This window comes from Somniosus microcephalus, unplaced genomic scaffold (assembly GCF_052327205.1).
Source record: "Somniosus microcephalus isolate GS21.2 unplaced genomic scaffold, FLI_Smic_1.0 scaffold722, whole genome shotgun sequence".
Taxonomy (NCBI): Eukaryota; Metazoa; Chordata; class Chondrichthyes; order Squaliformes; family Somniosidae; genus Somniosus; species Somniosus microcephalus.
In genome coordinates this window covers 77,433-92,389 of record NW_028225909.1, presented here as the reverse complement: position 1 = coordinate 92,389, position 14,957 = coordinate 77,433, and the positions used below count along the sequence as shown (strand labels likewise).

The window sequence follows — 14,957 nt, the reverse complement described above, 5'->3', positions numbered from 1 at the left end:
TGAGGTAACATTGTGTTACACAGCGAGTTAGTGAGATCTGGAATGCATTGTCCGAAAGGGTGGTGAGGTAACATTGTGTTACACAGCGAGTTAGTGAGATCTGGAATGCATTGTCCGAAAGGGTGGTGAGGTAACATTGTGTTACACAGCGAGTTAGTGTGATCTGGAATGCATTGCCCGAAAGGGCGGTGAGGTAACATTGTGATACACAGCGAGTTAGTGAGATCTGGAATGCATTGTCCGAAAGGGTGGTGAGGTAACATTGTGTTACACAGCGAGTTAGTGTGATCTGGAATGCATTGTCCGAAAGGGTGGTGAGGTAACATTGTGTTACACAGCGAGTTAGTGTGACCTGGAATGCATTGCCCGAAAGGGTGGTGAGGTAACATTGTGTTACACAGCGAGTTAGTGTGATCTGGAATGCATTGCCCGAAAGGGTGGTGAGGTAACATTGTGTTACACAGTGAGTTAGTGTGATCTGGAATGCATTGTCCGAAAGGGTGGTGAGGTAACATTGTGTTACACAGCGAGTTAGTGTGATCTGGAATGCATTTCCCGAAAGGGTGGTGAGGTAACATTGTGTTACACAGCGAGTTAGTGTGATCTGGAATGCATTGCCTGAAGGGGTGGTGAGATAACATTGTGTTACACAGTGAGTTAGTGAGATCGGGAATGCATTGTCCGAAAGGGTGGTGAGGTAACATTGTGTTACACAGCGAGTTAGTGAGATCTGGAATGCATTGTCCGAAAGGGTGGTGAGGTAACATTGTGTTACACAGCGAGTTAGTGAGATCTGGAATGCATTGTCCGAAAGGGTGGTGAGGTAACATTGTGTTACACAGTGAGTTAGTGAGATCTGGAATGCATTGTCCGAAAGGGTGGTGAGGTAACATTGTGTTACACAGTGAGTTAGTGAGATCTGGAATGCATTGTCCGAAAGGGTGGTGAGGTAACATTGTGTTACACAGCGAGTTAGTGTGATCTGGAATGCATTGCCCGAAAGGGTGGTGAGGTAACATTGTGTTACACAGCGAGTTAGTGTGATCTGGAATGCATTGCCCGAAAGGGTGGTGAGGTAACATTGTGTTACACAGCGAGTTAGTGTGATCTGGAATGCATTGCCCGAAAGGGTGGTGAGGTAACATTGTGTTACACAGTGAGTTAGTGAGATCTGGAATGCATTGTCCGAAAGGGTGGTGAGGTAACATTGTGTTACACAGCGAGTTAGTGTGATCTGGAATGCATTGTCCGAAAGGGTGGTGAGGTAACATTGTGTTACACAGCGAGTTCGTGTGATCTGGAATGCATTGCCTGAAAGGGTGGTGAGGTAACATTGTGTTACACAGCGAGTTAGTGTGATCTGGAATGCATTGTCCGAAAGGGTGGTGAGGTAACATTGTGTTACACAGCGAGTTAGTGAGATCTGGAATGCATTGTCCGAAAGGGTGGTGAGGTAACATTGTGTTACACAGCGAGTTAGTGTGATCTGGAATGCATTGCCCGAAAGGGTGGTGAGGTAACATTGTGTTACACAGCGAGGTAGTGTGATCTGGAATGCATTGTCCGAAAGGGTGGTGAGGTAACATTGTGTTACACAGCGAGTTAGTGTGATCTGGAATGCATTGCCCGAAAGGGTGGTGAGGTAACATTGTGTTACACAGCGAGTTAGTGAGATCTGGAATGCATTGTCCGAAAGGGTGGTGAGGTAACATTGTGTTACACAGCGAGTTAGTGAGATCTGGAATGCATTGCCCGAAAGGGTGGTGAGGTAACATTGTGTTACACAGCGAGTTAGTGTGATCTGGAATGCATTGTCCGAAAGGGTGGTGAGGTAACATTGTGTTACACAGTGAGTTCGTGTGATCTGGAATGCATTGTCCGAAAGGGTGGTGAGGTAACATTGTGTTACACAGCGAGTTAGTGAGATCTGGAATGCATTGTCCGAAAGGGTGGTGAGGTAACATTGTGTTACACAGCGAGTTAGTGAGATCTGGAATGCATTGTCCGAAAGGACGGTGAGGTAACATTGTGTTACACAGCGAGTTAGTGTGATCTGGAATGCATTGTCCGAAAGGGTGGTGAGGTAACGTTGTGTTCCACAGCGAGTTAGTGTGATCTGGAATGCATTGTCCGAAAGGGTGGTGAGGTAACGTTGTGTTACACAGCGAGTTAGTGAGATCTGGAATGCATTGTCCGAAAGGGTGGTGAGGTAACATTGTGTTACACAGCGAGTTAGTGAGATCTGGAATGCATTGTCCGAAAGGGTGGTGAGGTAACATTGTGTTACACAGCGAGTTAGTGTGATCTGGAATGCATTGTCCGAAAGGGTGGTGAGGTAACATTGTGTTACACAGCGAGTTAGTGAGATCTGGAATGCATTGTCCGAAAGGGTGGTGAGGTAACATTGTGTTACACAGCGAGTTAGTGAGATCTGGAATGCATTGCCCGAAAGGGTGGTGAGGTAACATTGTGTTACACAGCGAGTTAGTGAGATCTGGTATGCATTGCCCGAAAGGGTGGTGAGGTAACATTGTGTTACACAGCGAGTTAGTGTGATCTGGAATGCATTGCCCGAAAGGGTGGTGAGGTAACATTGTGTTACACAGCGAGTTAGTGAGATCTGGAATGCATTGTCCGAAAGGGTGGTGAGGTAACATTGTGTTACACAGCGAGTTAGTGAGATCTGGAATGCATTGCCCGAAAGGGTGGTGAGGTAACATTGTGTTACACAGCGAGTTAGTGAGATCTGGAATGCATTGCCAGAAAGGGTGGTGAGGTAACACTGTGTTACACAGCGAGTTAGTGAGATCTGGAATGCATTGTCCGAAAGGGTGGTGATGTAACATTGTGTTACACAGCGAGTTAGTGTGATCTGGAATGCATTGTCCGAAAGGGTGGTGAGGTAACATTGTGTTACACAGCGAGTTAGTGAGATCTGGAATGCATTGCCCGAAAGGGTGGTGAGGTAACATTGTGTTACACAGCGAGTTAGTGAGATCTGGAATGCATTGTCCGAAAGGGTGGTGAGGTAACATTGTGTTACACAGCGAGTTAGTGAGATCTGGAATGCATTGTCCGAAAGGGTGGTGAGGTAACATTGTGTTACACAGCGAGTTAGTGAGATCTGGAATGCATTGTCCGAAAGGGTGGTGAGGTAACATTGTGTTACACAGCGAGTTAGTGTGATCTGGAATGCATTGCCCGAAAGGGTGGTGAGGTAACATTGTGTTACACAGCGAGTTAGTGAGATCTGGAATGCATTGCCCGAAAGGGTGGTGAGGTAACATTGTGTTACACAGCGAGTTAGTGTGATCTGGAATGCATTGTCCGAAAGGGTGGTGAGGTAACATTGTGTTACACAGCGAGTTAGTGTGATCTGGAATGCATTGTCCGAAAGGGTGGTGAGGTAACATTGTGTTACACAGCGAGTTAGTGAGATCTGGAATGCATTGTCCGAAAGGGTGGTGAGGTAACATTGTGTTACACAGCGAGTTAGTGAGATCTGGAATGCATTGCCCGAAAGGGTGGTGAGGTAACATTGTGTTACACAGCGAGTTAGTGTGATCTGGAATGCATTGTCCGAAAGGGTGGTGAGGTAACATTGTGTTACACAGCGAGTTAGTGAGATCTGGAATGCATTGTCCGAAAGGGTGGTGAGGTAACATTGTGTTACACAGCGAGTTAGTGTGATCTGGAATGCATTGCCCGAAAGGGTGGTGAGGTAACATTGTGTTACACAGCGAGTTAGTGAGATCTGGAATGCATTGTCCGAAAGGGTGGTGAGGTAACATTGTGTTACACAGCGAGTTAGTGAGATCTGGAATGCATTGCCCGAAAGGGTGGTGAGGTAACATTGTGTTACACAGCGAGTTAGTGAGATCTGGAATGCATTGTCCGAAAGGGTGGTGAGGTAACATTGTGTTACACAGCGAGTTAGTGAGATCTGGAATGCATTGTCCGAAAGGGTGGTGAGGTAACATTGTGTTACACAGCGAGTTAGTGAGATCTTGAATGCATTGTCCGAAAGGGTGGTGAGGTAACATTGTGTTACACAGCGAGTTAGTGAGATCTGGAATGCATTGTCCGAAAGGGTGGTGAGGTAACATTGTGTTACACAGCGAGTTAGTGAGATCTGGAATGCATTGTCCGAAAGGGTGGTGAGGTAACATTGTGTTACACAGCGAGTTAGTGAGATCTGGAATGCATTGTCCGAAAGGGTGGTGAGGTAACATTGTGTTACACAGCGAGTTAGTGTGATCTGGAATGCATTGTCCGAAAGGGTGGTGAGGTAACATTGTGTTACACAGCGAGTTAGTGAGATCTGGAATGCATTGTCCGAAAGGGTGGTGAGGTAACATTGTGTTACACAGCGAGTTAGTGAGATCTGGAATGCATTGTCCGAAAGGGTGGTGAGGTAACATTGTGTTACACAGCGAGTTAGTGTGATCTGGAATGCATTGTCCGAAAGGGTGGTGAGGTAACATTGTGTTACACAGCGAGTTAGTGAGATCTGGAATGCATTGTCCGAAAGGGTGGTGAGGTAACATTGTGTTACACAGCGAGTTAGTGAGATCTGGAATGCATTGCCCGAAAGGGTGGTGAGGTAACATTGTGTTACACAGCGAGTTAGTGTGATCTGGAATGCATTGTCCGAAAGGGTGGTGAGGTAACATTGTGTTACACAGCAAGTTAGAGAGATCTGGAATGCATTGTCCGAAAGGGTGGTGAGGTAACATTGTGTTACACAGCGAGTTAGTGTGATCTGGAATGCATTGCCCGAAAGGGTGGTGAGGTAACATTGTGTTACACAGCGAGTTAGTGAGATCTGGAATGCATTGCCCGAAAGGGTGGTGAGGTAACATTGTGTTACACAGCGAGTTAGTGAGATCTGGAATGCATTGTCCGAAAGGGTGGTGAGGTAACATTGTGTTACACAGCGAGTTAGTGAGATCTGGAATGCATTGCCCGAAAGGGTGGTGAGGTAACATTGTGTTACACAGCGAGTTAGTGAGATCTGGAATGCATTGTCCGAAAGGGTGGTGAGGTAACATTGTGTTACACAGCGAGTTAGTGAGATCTGGAATGCATTGTCCGAAAGGGTGGTGAGGTAACATTGTGTTACACAGCGAGTTAGTGAGATCTGGAATGCATTGTCCGAAAGGGTGGTGAGGTAACATTGTGTTACACAGCGAGTTAGTGAGATCTGGAATGCATTGTCCGAAAGGGTGGTGAGGTAACATTGTGTTACACAGCGAGTTAGTGAGATCTGGAATGCATTGTCCGAAAGGGTGGTGAGGTAACATTGTGTTACACAGCGAGTTAGTGAGATCTGGAATGCATTGTCCGAAAGGGTGGTGAGGTAACATTGTGTTACACAGCGAGTTAGTGTGATCTGGAATGCATTGCCTGAAAGGGTGGTGAGGTAACATTGTGTTACACAGCGAGTTAGTGTGATCTGGAATGCATTGCCCGAAAGGGTGGTGAGGTAACATTGTGTTACACAGCGAGTTAGTGAGATCTGGAATGCATTGTCCGAAAGGGTGGTGAGGTAACATTGTGTTACACAGCGAGTTAGTGTGATCTGGAATGCATTGTCCGAAAGGGTGGTGAGGTAACATTGTGTTACACAGCGAGTTAGTGAGATCTGGAATGCATTGTCCGAAAAGGCGGTGAGGTAACATTGTGTTACACAGCGAGTTAGTGAGATCTGGAATGCATTGTCCGAAAGGGTGGTGAGGTAACATTGTGTTACACAGCGAGTTAGTGTGATCTGGAATGCATTGTCCGAAAGGGTGGTGAGGTAACATTGTGTTACACAGCGAGTTAGTGAGATCTGGAATGCATTGTCCGAAAGGGTGGTGAGGTAACATTGTGTTACACAGCGAGTTAGTGTGATCTGGAATGCATTGTCCGAAAGGGTGGTGAGGTAACATTGTGTTACACAGTGAGTTAGTGTGATCTGGAATGCATTGCCCGAAAGGGTGGTGAGGTAACATTGTGTTACACAGCGAGTTAGTGTGATCTGGAATGCATTGTCCGAAAGGGTGGTGAGGTGACATTGTGTTACACAGTGAGTTAGTGTGATCTGGAATGCATTGTCCGAAAGGGTGGTGAGGTAACATTGTGTTACACAGCGAGTTAGTGTGATCTGGAATGCATTGTCCGAAAGGTTGGTGACGTAACATTGTGTTACACAGCGAGTTAGTGTGATCTGGAATGCATTGTCCGAAAGGGTGGTGAGGTAACATTGTGTTACACAGTGAGTTAGTGAGATCTGGAATGCATTGCCAGAAAGGGTGGTGAGGTAACATTGTGTTACACAGCGAGTTAGTGTGATCTGGAATGCATTGTCCGAAAGGGTGGTGAGGTAACATTGTGTTACACAGTGAGTTAGTGTGATCTGGAATGCATTGCCCGAAAGGGTGGTGAGGTAACATTGTGTTACACAGCGAGTTAGTGTGATCTGGAATGCATTGTCCGAAAGGGTGGTGAGGTAACATTGTGTTACACAGTGAGTTAGTGTGATCTGGAATGCATTGTCCGAAAGGGTGGTGAGGTAACATTGTGTTAAACAGCGAGTTAGTGTGATCTGGAATGCATTGTCCGAAAGGGTGGTGAGGTAACATTGTGTTACACAGCGAGTTAGTGTGATCTGGAATGCATTGCCCGAAAGGGTGGTGAGGTAACATTGTGTTACACAGCGAGTTAGTGAGATCTGGAATGCATTGTCCGAAAGGGTGGTGAGGTAACATTGTGTTACACAGCGAGTTAGTGAGATCTGGAATGCATTGTCCGAAAGGGTGGTGAGGTAACATTGTGTTACACAGCGAGTTAGTGTGATCTGGAATGCATTGTCCGAGAGGGTGGTGAGGTAACATTGTGTTACACAGCGAGTTAGTGTGATCTGGAATGCATTGTCCGAAAGGGTGGTGAGGTAACATTGTGTTACACAGCGAGTTAGTGAGATCTGGAATGCATTGTCCGAAAGTGTGGTGAGGTAACATTGTGTTACACAGCGAGTTAGTGTGATCTGGAATGCATTGCCTGAGAGGGTGGTGAGGTAACATTGTGTTACACAGCGAGTAAGTGTGATCTGGAATGCACTGTCCGAAAGGGTGGTGAGGTAACATTGTGTTACACAGCGAGTTAGTGAGATCTGGAATGCATTGTCCGAAAGGGTGGTGAGGTAACATTGTGTTACACAGCGAGTTAGTGTGATCTGGAATGCATTGCCCAAAAGGGTGGTGAGGTAACATTGTGTTACACAGCGAGTTTGTGTGATCTGGAATGCATTGTCCGAAAGGGTGGTGAGGTAACATTGTGTTACACAGCGAGTTAGTGAGATCTGGAATGCATTGTCCGAAAGGGTGGTGAGGTAACATTGTGTTACACAGCGAGTTAGTGTGATCTGGAATGCATTGCCCAAAAGGGTGGTGAGGTAACATTGTGTTACACAGCGAGTTTGTGTGATCTGGAATGCATTGTCCGAAAGGGTGGTGAGGTAACATTGTGTTACACAGCGAGTTAGTGTGATCTGGAATGCATTGCCCGAAAGGGTGGTGAGGTAACATTGTGTTACACAGCGAGTTAGTGTGATCTGGAATGCATTGTCCGAAAGGGTGGTGAGGTAACATTGTGTTACACAGCGAGTTAGTGAGATCTGGAATGCATTGCCCGAAAGGGTGGTGAGGTAACATTGTGTTACACAGCGAGTTAGTGAGATCTGGAATGCATTGTCCGAAAGGGTGGTGAGGTAACATTGTGTTACACAGCGAGTTAGTGAGATCTGGAATGCATTGCCCGAAAGGGTGGTGAGGTAACATTGTGTTACACAGCGAGTTAGTGAGATCTGGAATGCATTGTCCGAAAGGGTGGTGAGGTAACATTGTGTTACACAGCGAGTTAGTGTGATCTGGAATGCATTGTCCGAAAGGGTGGTGAGGTAACATTGTGTTACACAGCGAGTTAGTGTGATCTGGAATGCATTGTCCGAAAGGGTGGTGAGGTAACATTGTGTTACACAGCGAGTTAGTGTGATCTGGAATGCATTGTCCGAAAGGGTGGTGAGGTAACATTGTGTTACACAGCGAGTTTGTGTGATCTGGAATGCATTGTCCGAAAGGGAGGTGAGGTAACATTGTGTTACACAGCGAGTTAGTGTGATCTGGAATGCATTGTCCGAAAGGGTGGTGAGGTAACATTGTGTTACACAGCGAGTTAGTGTGATCTGGAATGCATTGTCCGAAAGGGTGGTGAGGTAACATTGTGTTACACAGCGAGTTAGTGTGATCTGGAATGCATTGCCCGAAAGGGTGGTGAGGAAACATTGTGTTACACAGCGAGTTAGTGAGATCTGGAATGCATTGTCCGAAAGGGTGGTGAGGTAACATTGTGTTACACAGCGAGTTAGTGTGATCTGGAATGCATTGTCCGAATGGGTGGTGAGGTAACATTGTGTTACACAGTGAGTTAGTGTGATCTGGAATGCATTGCCCGAAAGGGTGGTGAGGTAACATTGTGTTACACAGCGAGTTAGTGTGATCTGGAATGCATTGTCCGAAAGGGTGGTGAGGTAACATTGTTACACAGCGAGTTCGTGTGATCTGGAATGCATTGTCCGAAAGGGTGGTGAGGTAACATTGTGTTACACAGTGAGTTAGTGAGATCTGGAATGCATTGTCCGAAAGGGTGGTGAGGTAACATTGTGTTACACAGCGAGTTAGTGAGATCTGGAATGCATTGCCCGAAAGGCTGGTGAGGTAACATTGTGTTACACAGCGAGTTAGTGAGATCTGGAATGCATTGCCCGAAAGGGTGGTGAGGTAACATTGTGTTACACAGCGAGTTAGTGAGATCTGGAATGCATTGTCCGAAAGGGTGGTGAGGTAACATTGTGTTACACAGCGAGTTAGTGAGATCTGGAATGCATTGTCCGAAAGGGTGGTGAGGGAGCATTGTGTTACCCAGCGAGTTAGTGAGATCTGGAATGCATTGTCCGAAAGGGTGGTGAGGTAACATTGTGTTACACAGCGAGTTAGTGAGATCTGGAATGCATTGTCCGAAAGGGTGGTGAGGTAACGTTGTGTTACACAGCGAGTTAGTGTGATCTGGAATGCATTGTCCGAAAGGGTGGTGAGGTAACGTTGTGTTACACAGCGAGTTCGTGTGATCTGGAATGCATTGTCCGAAAGGGTGGTGAGGTAACATTGTGTTACACAGCGAGTTAGTGTGATCTGGAATGCATTGCCCGAAAGGGTGGTGAGGTAACATTGTGTTACACAGCGAGTTAGTGAGATCTGGATTGCATTGCCCGAAAGGGTGGTGAGGTAACATTGTGTTACACAGCGAGTTAGTGAGATCTGGAATGCATTGTCCGAAAGGGTGGTGATGTAACATTGTGTTACACAGTGAGTTAGTGTGATCTGGAATGCATTGCCCGAAAGGGTGGTGAGGTAACATTGTGTTACACAGCGAGTTAGTATGATCTGGAATGCATTGTCCGAAAGGGTGGTGAGGTAACATTGTGTTACACAGCGAGTTAGTGAGATCTGGAATGCATTGTCCGAAAGGGTGGTAAGGTAACATTGTGTTACACAGCGAGTTAGTGAGATCTGGAATGCATTGTCCGAAAGGGTGGTGAGGTAACATTGTGTTACACAGCGAGTTAGTGTGATCTGGAATGCATTGTCCGAAAGGGTGGTGAGGTAACATTGTGTTACACAGCGAGTTAGTGAGATCTGGAATGCATTGCCCGAAAGGGTGGTGAGGTAACATTGTGTTACACAGCGAGTTAGTGTGATCTGGAATGCATTGCCCGAAAGGGTGGTGAGGTTACATTGTGTTACACAGCGAGTTAGTGAGATCTGGAATGCATTGTCCGAAAGGGTGGTGAGGTAACATTGTGTTACACAGCGAGTTAGTGTGATCTGGAATGCATTGCCCGAAAGGGTGGTGAGGTAACATTGTGTTACACAGCGAGTTAGTGAGATCTGGAATGCATTGTCCGAAAGGGTGGTGAGGTAACATTGTGTTACACAGCGAGTTAGTGAGATCTGGAATGCATTGTCCGAAAGGGTGGTGAGGTAACATTGTGTTACACAGCGAGTTAGTGTGATCTGGAATGCATTGCCCGAAAGGGTGGTGAGGTAACATTGTGTTACACAGCGAGTTAGTGAGATCTGGAATGCATTGTCCGAAAGGGTGGTGAGGTAACATTGTGTTACACAGCGAGTTAGTGAGATCTGGAATGCATTGCCCGAAAGGGTGGTGAGGTAACATTGTGTTGCACAGCGAGTTAGTGAGATCTGGAATGCATTGTCCGAAAGGGTGGAGGAAGCAGATTCTGTTGTAACATTGAAAAGGGAATTGGATAAATACTTGAAGGGAAAACATTTACAGGGCTATGGGGAAAGAGAGGGACAGTGGGAATAATGGGATCGCTCTTCCAAAGAGTCAGCACCGGTGTGATGGGCTGAATGACCTCCTGTGCTGTATTATATTATGGGTCTATGATGCAGCCTCGCCCAGTCAATGGAGGTGCCTGATGAGGCTGAATGACCTTTTGTGCTGTATCATATTATGGGTCTATGATGTAGCCTCGCCCAGTCAATGGAGGTGCCTGATGGGCTGAATGACCTTCTGTGCTGCATCATATTATGAGTCTATGATGCAGCCTCGCCCAGTCAATGGAGGTGCCTGATGAGGCGATCTCGGCACAGAGATTTCAATGCACCAGCAAATCCCAAGAAGCAGGTATTGAAACAATCCCATCTGCCTCCGGCGCTGCAGTAATCAGTTACTGTGCACCAGAAGCAGCATCATCGGTTCAATATTGGCCAACAGTATAGGTGTGGATAGAAAGACAAAAGTTAACCCATTGCTGGAGATTTGCGATCTGCGATCAGTGAGCTAGGGCAGGAAGCACACGAGGATCACTTTTATGGGATGGACAATGGAGGCCATGACATGGAAAAGAATGCCAGATGAGACTATATCGAATGCTGTGGGAAGGTGAATGATGGACAAGGAAGGGTTACACACCATGGTCACAGTCACAGAGATTGGAGTTTGTGACCGTTCGGGGCAGATTAGATTTACATCGAAACTGCAGCAGAGAAACAGTCCATTCGGCTCTAGTGGTCTATGCTGTGTTTATACTCCACGGGAGCCTCCTCCCACTCTCATTACAGCTTGACACCGTGTCCACATAGACGTTCGAGGGCGTTAGACTCGCGACACCAATATTAAATAACATTCAGAACGCCGGAGAACCCACCCTCCTGGAATGGATTGAGTGAGTTTGTCGCACTCCCCTCACTTCAGAAAGAAATGAGCTCATTCACGTTGGACCTAAAGGATCGATCAGAGAATGTTCTAAATGGTTAGAAGTTAGGAACTGTGGATGGGCAGAGAGAACGAGGGGTCCACGTAACCTTAACCGCAGAGCGAGGCCGTTCAGGGGTGATGTTACAAAGCATTTCTTCAGACACAGTGTAGTGGAAATCTGGAACACTCGCCCTCAAGAAGCTGTTGAGGTTCGGTCAATTGAAAATGACAAACTGCCATTGATAGATTTGTGTTAGCCAATGGTATTTAGGGACATGGAACCAAGGCGGGGAGATGGAGTTAAGATACAGCTCAGCCATGATCGAATTGAATGGAGGAACAAGCTGGGAGTGAATGAGTGGCCTACTCCTGTTCCGATGTTCCTGTGCCTCTATTTATAAAGCCAATGCTCCCATATACGTTTCTAAAAGCCTTATCGTCCTGTCCTGCCACCGTCAAAAGATTTCTGTATCTATACCCCAAGTTTTACTGTTCCTGCAACCCTTTTAAATTGTACCAGTTGGTTTAAATTGCATCGCCTCATTCTTCCTTCCAAAATGCAGCATTTCACACTTCTCTGCATTAAATTTCACCTGCCATGTGTCTGCCCATTTCACCAGTGTCTCTATTTCCTCCTGAAGTCTTCTGCTGTCCTCCTCACGGTTTACGACTTTTCCGAGATTCGTGTCATCGACAAACTTTTAAACTATGCCCTGTATACCTAAGTCCATGTCACTGAAATAAATCAAAGAGCAGTGGTCCTAATCCCGCCCCCTGGGGACACTGTAAACTTCCCTCCAGTGTGAACAATATCGGTTCACAACTACTGTCTGTTTTCTGTCCCTTCACCAATTTAGTATCCACGCTGCCACTGCTCCTTTAATATCATTGGCTCCAATTTTGTTCACCAGTCTATTATGAGGTACTTTATCAAAGGCCTTCTGAAAGTCCAGAAACAGAACATCAACTGCACTACCTTCATCAACCCTCTCCTATTTCATCCATTGGCTCATTCAAGTCAGCCAGGTTAGATTTGCCTTTAAATAAAATCCATTTTGTCTGTCGCTAATAAACCCATGTTCTTCCAAGTGACGGTTAATTGTGTTTCGGAAATAACACCGATGTTAAGCTGAGTGGCCTGTAGTTATTTGGTTCATCGCGCTCTCCTTTTTTGAACAGTGAAGTAACGTTTGCAGCCCTCCCGTCCTCTGGCACCTTTCCCATATCTAAGGATTGGAAGATTGTGGCAGAGCGGGTGACATTTCTACTTTGAGCCCTGCCAACCAATTTAGTACATTGTCCGAATCGATTTATATCCTGTCCAATTTCTCTACCACCTCCTCCTTTACTGTACGATTGGCAGCATCCTCTCCTTTAGTGAATACGCAGGCAAAGTGTTAATTTAGTACCTCAGCCATGTCCTCTGCTTCCACAAGATTGCCTTTTTGGTCAGTAATCGGCCCCACCTTTCCTTGGGCTATTCTTTCACGCTTTATATGTTTATAAAAGGCATTAGTGTTCCCTATTATGTTACCACTAATCATTTCTCACACATTCTCCCTGCCCCTCTGTTGCTTTTGTGTGTTTATTACACTAGTGGCAGCGTTTGTAAAATTCAGTACTTTGCTGTTTCACTAAGACTCAAACTGGTACTGAATTAACAATCGCTTTTACATTTCCACAGTGGGGAAAGGAAAGGCTGCTGATTGATAGTTATAATGCATGGGCACACACACAAATGGAGAATTATGATTGTAAAACAGCAGTCAAATCCACCAGTTGTATATTCATGGTGTTTTCTGAGATCCCAGAGGTTGGGTGATTGGGCAGAAGCGTGGCAGATGCAATATAACGTGGATAAATGCGAGGTTATCCACTTTGGTGTCAAAAACAGAAAGGCAGACTGTTATCTGAATGGCAATAGATTGGGAGAAGGGGAAGTGCAACGAGACCTGGGTGTCCTTGTGCACCAGTCGCTGAAGGTAAGCATGCAGGTGTAGCAGGCGGTGAAGAAGGCAAATGGTATGTTGGCCTTCATAGCAAAAGGGTTTGAGTACAGGAGCAAGGATGTCCTGCTGCAGTTGTACAGGGCCTTGGTGAGACCACACCTTGAGTACTGTGTGCAGTTGTGGTCGCCTTATCTGAGGAAGGATGTTCTTACCATGGAAGGAGTTCAGCGAAGATTCACAAGGCTGATCCCTGGGATGGCAGAAATGACGTATGAGGAGAGATTGGGTCGATTGGGCTTATACTCGCTGGAGTTTAGAAGAATGAGTGGGGATCTCATCGAAACTTATAAAATTCTGACAGGTCTTGACAAATTAGATGCAGGTAGAATGTTCCTGCTGGTCGGAGAGTCCAGAACCAGGGGTCATAGTCTAAGGATAAGGGGTAAGCCATTTAGGACAGAGATGAGGAAGAATTTCTTCACCCAGAGAGTGGTGAACCTGTGGAATTCTCTACCACAGAAGGCGGTTGAGGCCAAGTCTTTAAATATATTCAAGAAGGAGTTAGATATATTTCTTAAAGCTAAAGGTATCAAGGGATATGGGGAGAAGGCAGGGACCGGGTACTGAATTTGGATGATCAGCCATGATCTCATTGAATGGCGGAGCAGGCTCGAGGGGCCGAATGGCCTACTCCTGCTCCTATCTTCCATGTTTCTATGTAAACGGAGCAGGCTTGGGGTTTGATGTGGTAAAAGGCAAACGAGATGAGAACGGAAATAATCTAGAGTAAGAAAAGGCCCGAAAATTAAACAGTCTGGAACAGAACATCAATTTGTCTTCTCTTATCATGGAGAAATCAAATATGTGACACACTGTGTTTGAAACAAAGCTTATTTATTCACTGAAATAACAACAGAAAATGCTGGAAATACTCAGCAGGCCAGGCAGCATCCGTGGAGAGAGAAACAGAGTTAACGTTTCAGGTCTGGGACCCTTCATCAGAACTGGAAAAAGCTGGAGATGTAACAGATATTACTAAGGTAAGAGGCAGGAAAGTTATCCTGGGTGGATCTGAAACACGAAGGGTGGAAGTTCAGTTGGAATCCACGTGGAATAAGTTGGAACTGGAGACAGTTGCTGAGGAAAGAGATGTGGCTGTGAAACCGAGTCTTGGAAAATGTTGCAAATGGGGATGGCAAAATCATACAGCATGAAAAATGGGAGTAAGGGTCAAAGTCTGAAATTGTTGAACTCAATGTTGAGTCCAGAAGGCTGTAAAGTGCCTAATCGAAAGATGAGGTGCTGTTCCTCGAGCTTTATTTATTCACTATTTAAACAGAATATTCATCTCCAGCGCAGATACAGGAGTTATTACGATCAGCAGAAACAAACCATGACTACCAGAATGAACATGGTTCAGTCCTCAATCTGATCACAGTAAATCATGTTCCATTCACTAATCTGGTCTTCTACCCAGCATTCCCCGCGGTGGACCACGTGCCGCACCCAGACTACAAGAGCCCAGCGTGCAGGCGCGGGAGGGGGCCGGTATATTGAGCATGCGCAGTGCGTTACTGGAGATGGAGGGGGGCTGAAGCCGGGAGCGCGATGGTGCAGCGGGTATAAATCGCGACGGAGGGAGTAATGGACCGGTAGGTGGGTGGAGAGGCTTCATAAACAACT

At 46.1% G+C, this 14,957-nt stretch overlaps 1 protein-coding gene across 12 annotated transcripts in view; it reads left to right on the top strand.

Moving 5' to 3' along the window:
• Positions 1–14,957, top strand: part of LOC147081169 (uncharacterized) — an 88,833-nt gene that overhangs the window by 18,564 nt on the left and 55,312 nt on the right. Inside the window, exon 1 of one of the 12 annotated variants that reach the window (XR_015076801.1) lies at positions 10,945–14,314. The exons of the other annotated variants lie outside the window; for them this stretch is intronic. The gene's annotated coding sequence lies outside the window, so the exon portion shown is untranslated. Of the gene's footprint in view, positions 1–10,944; positions 14,315–14,957 lie in introns of those variants that run through there. 12 annotated transcript variants of the gene reach the window in all.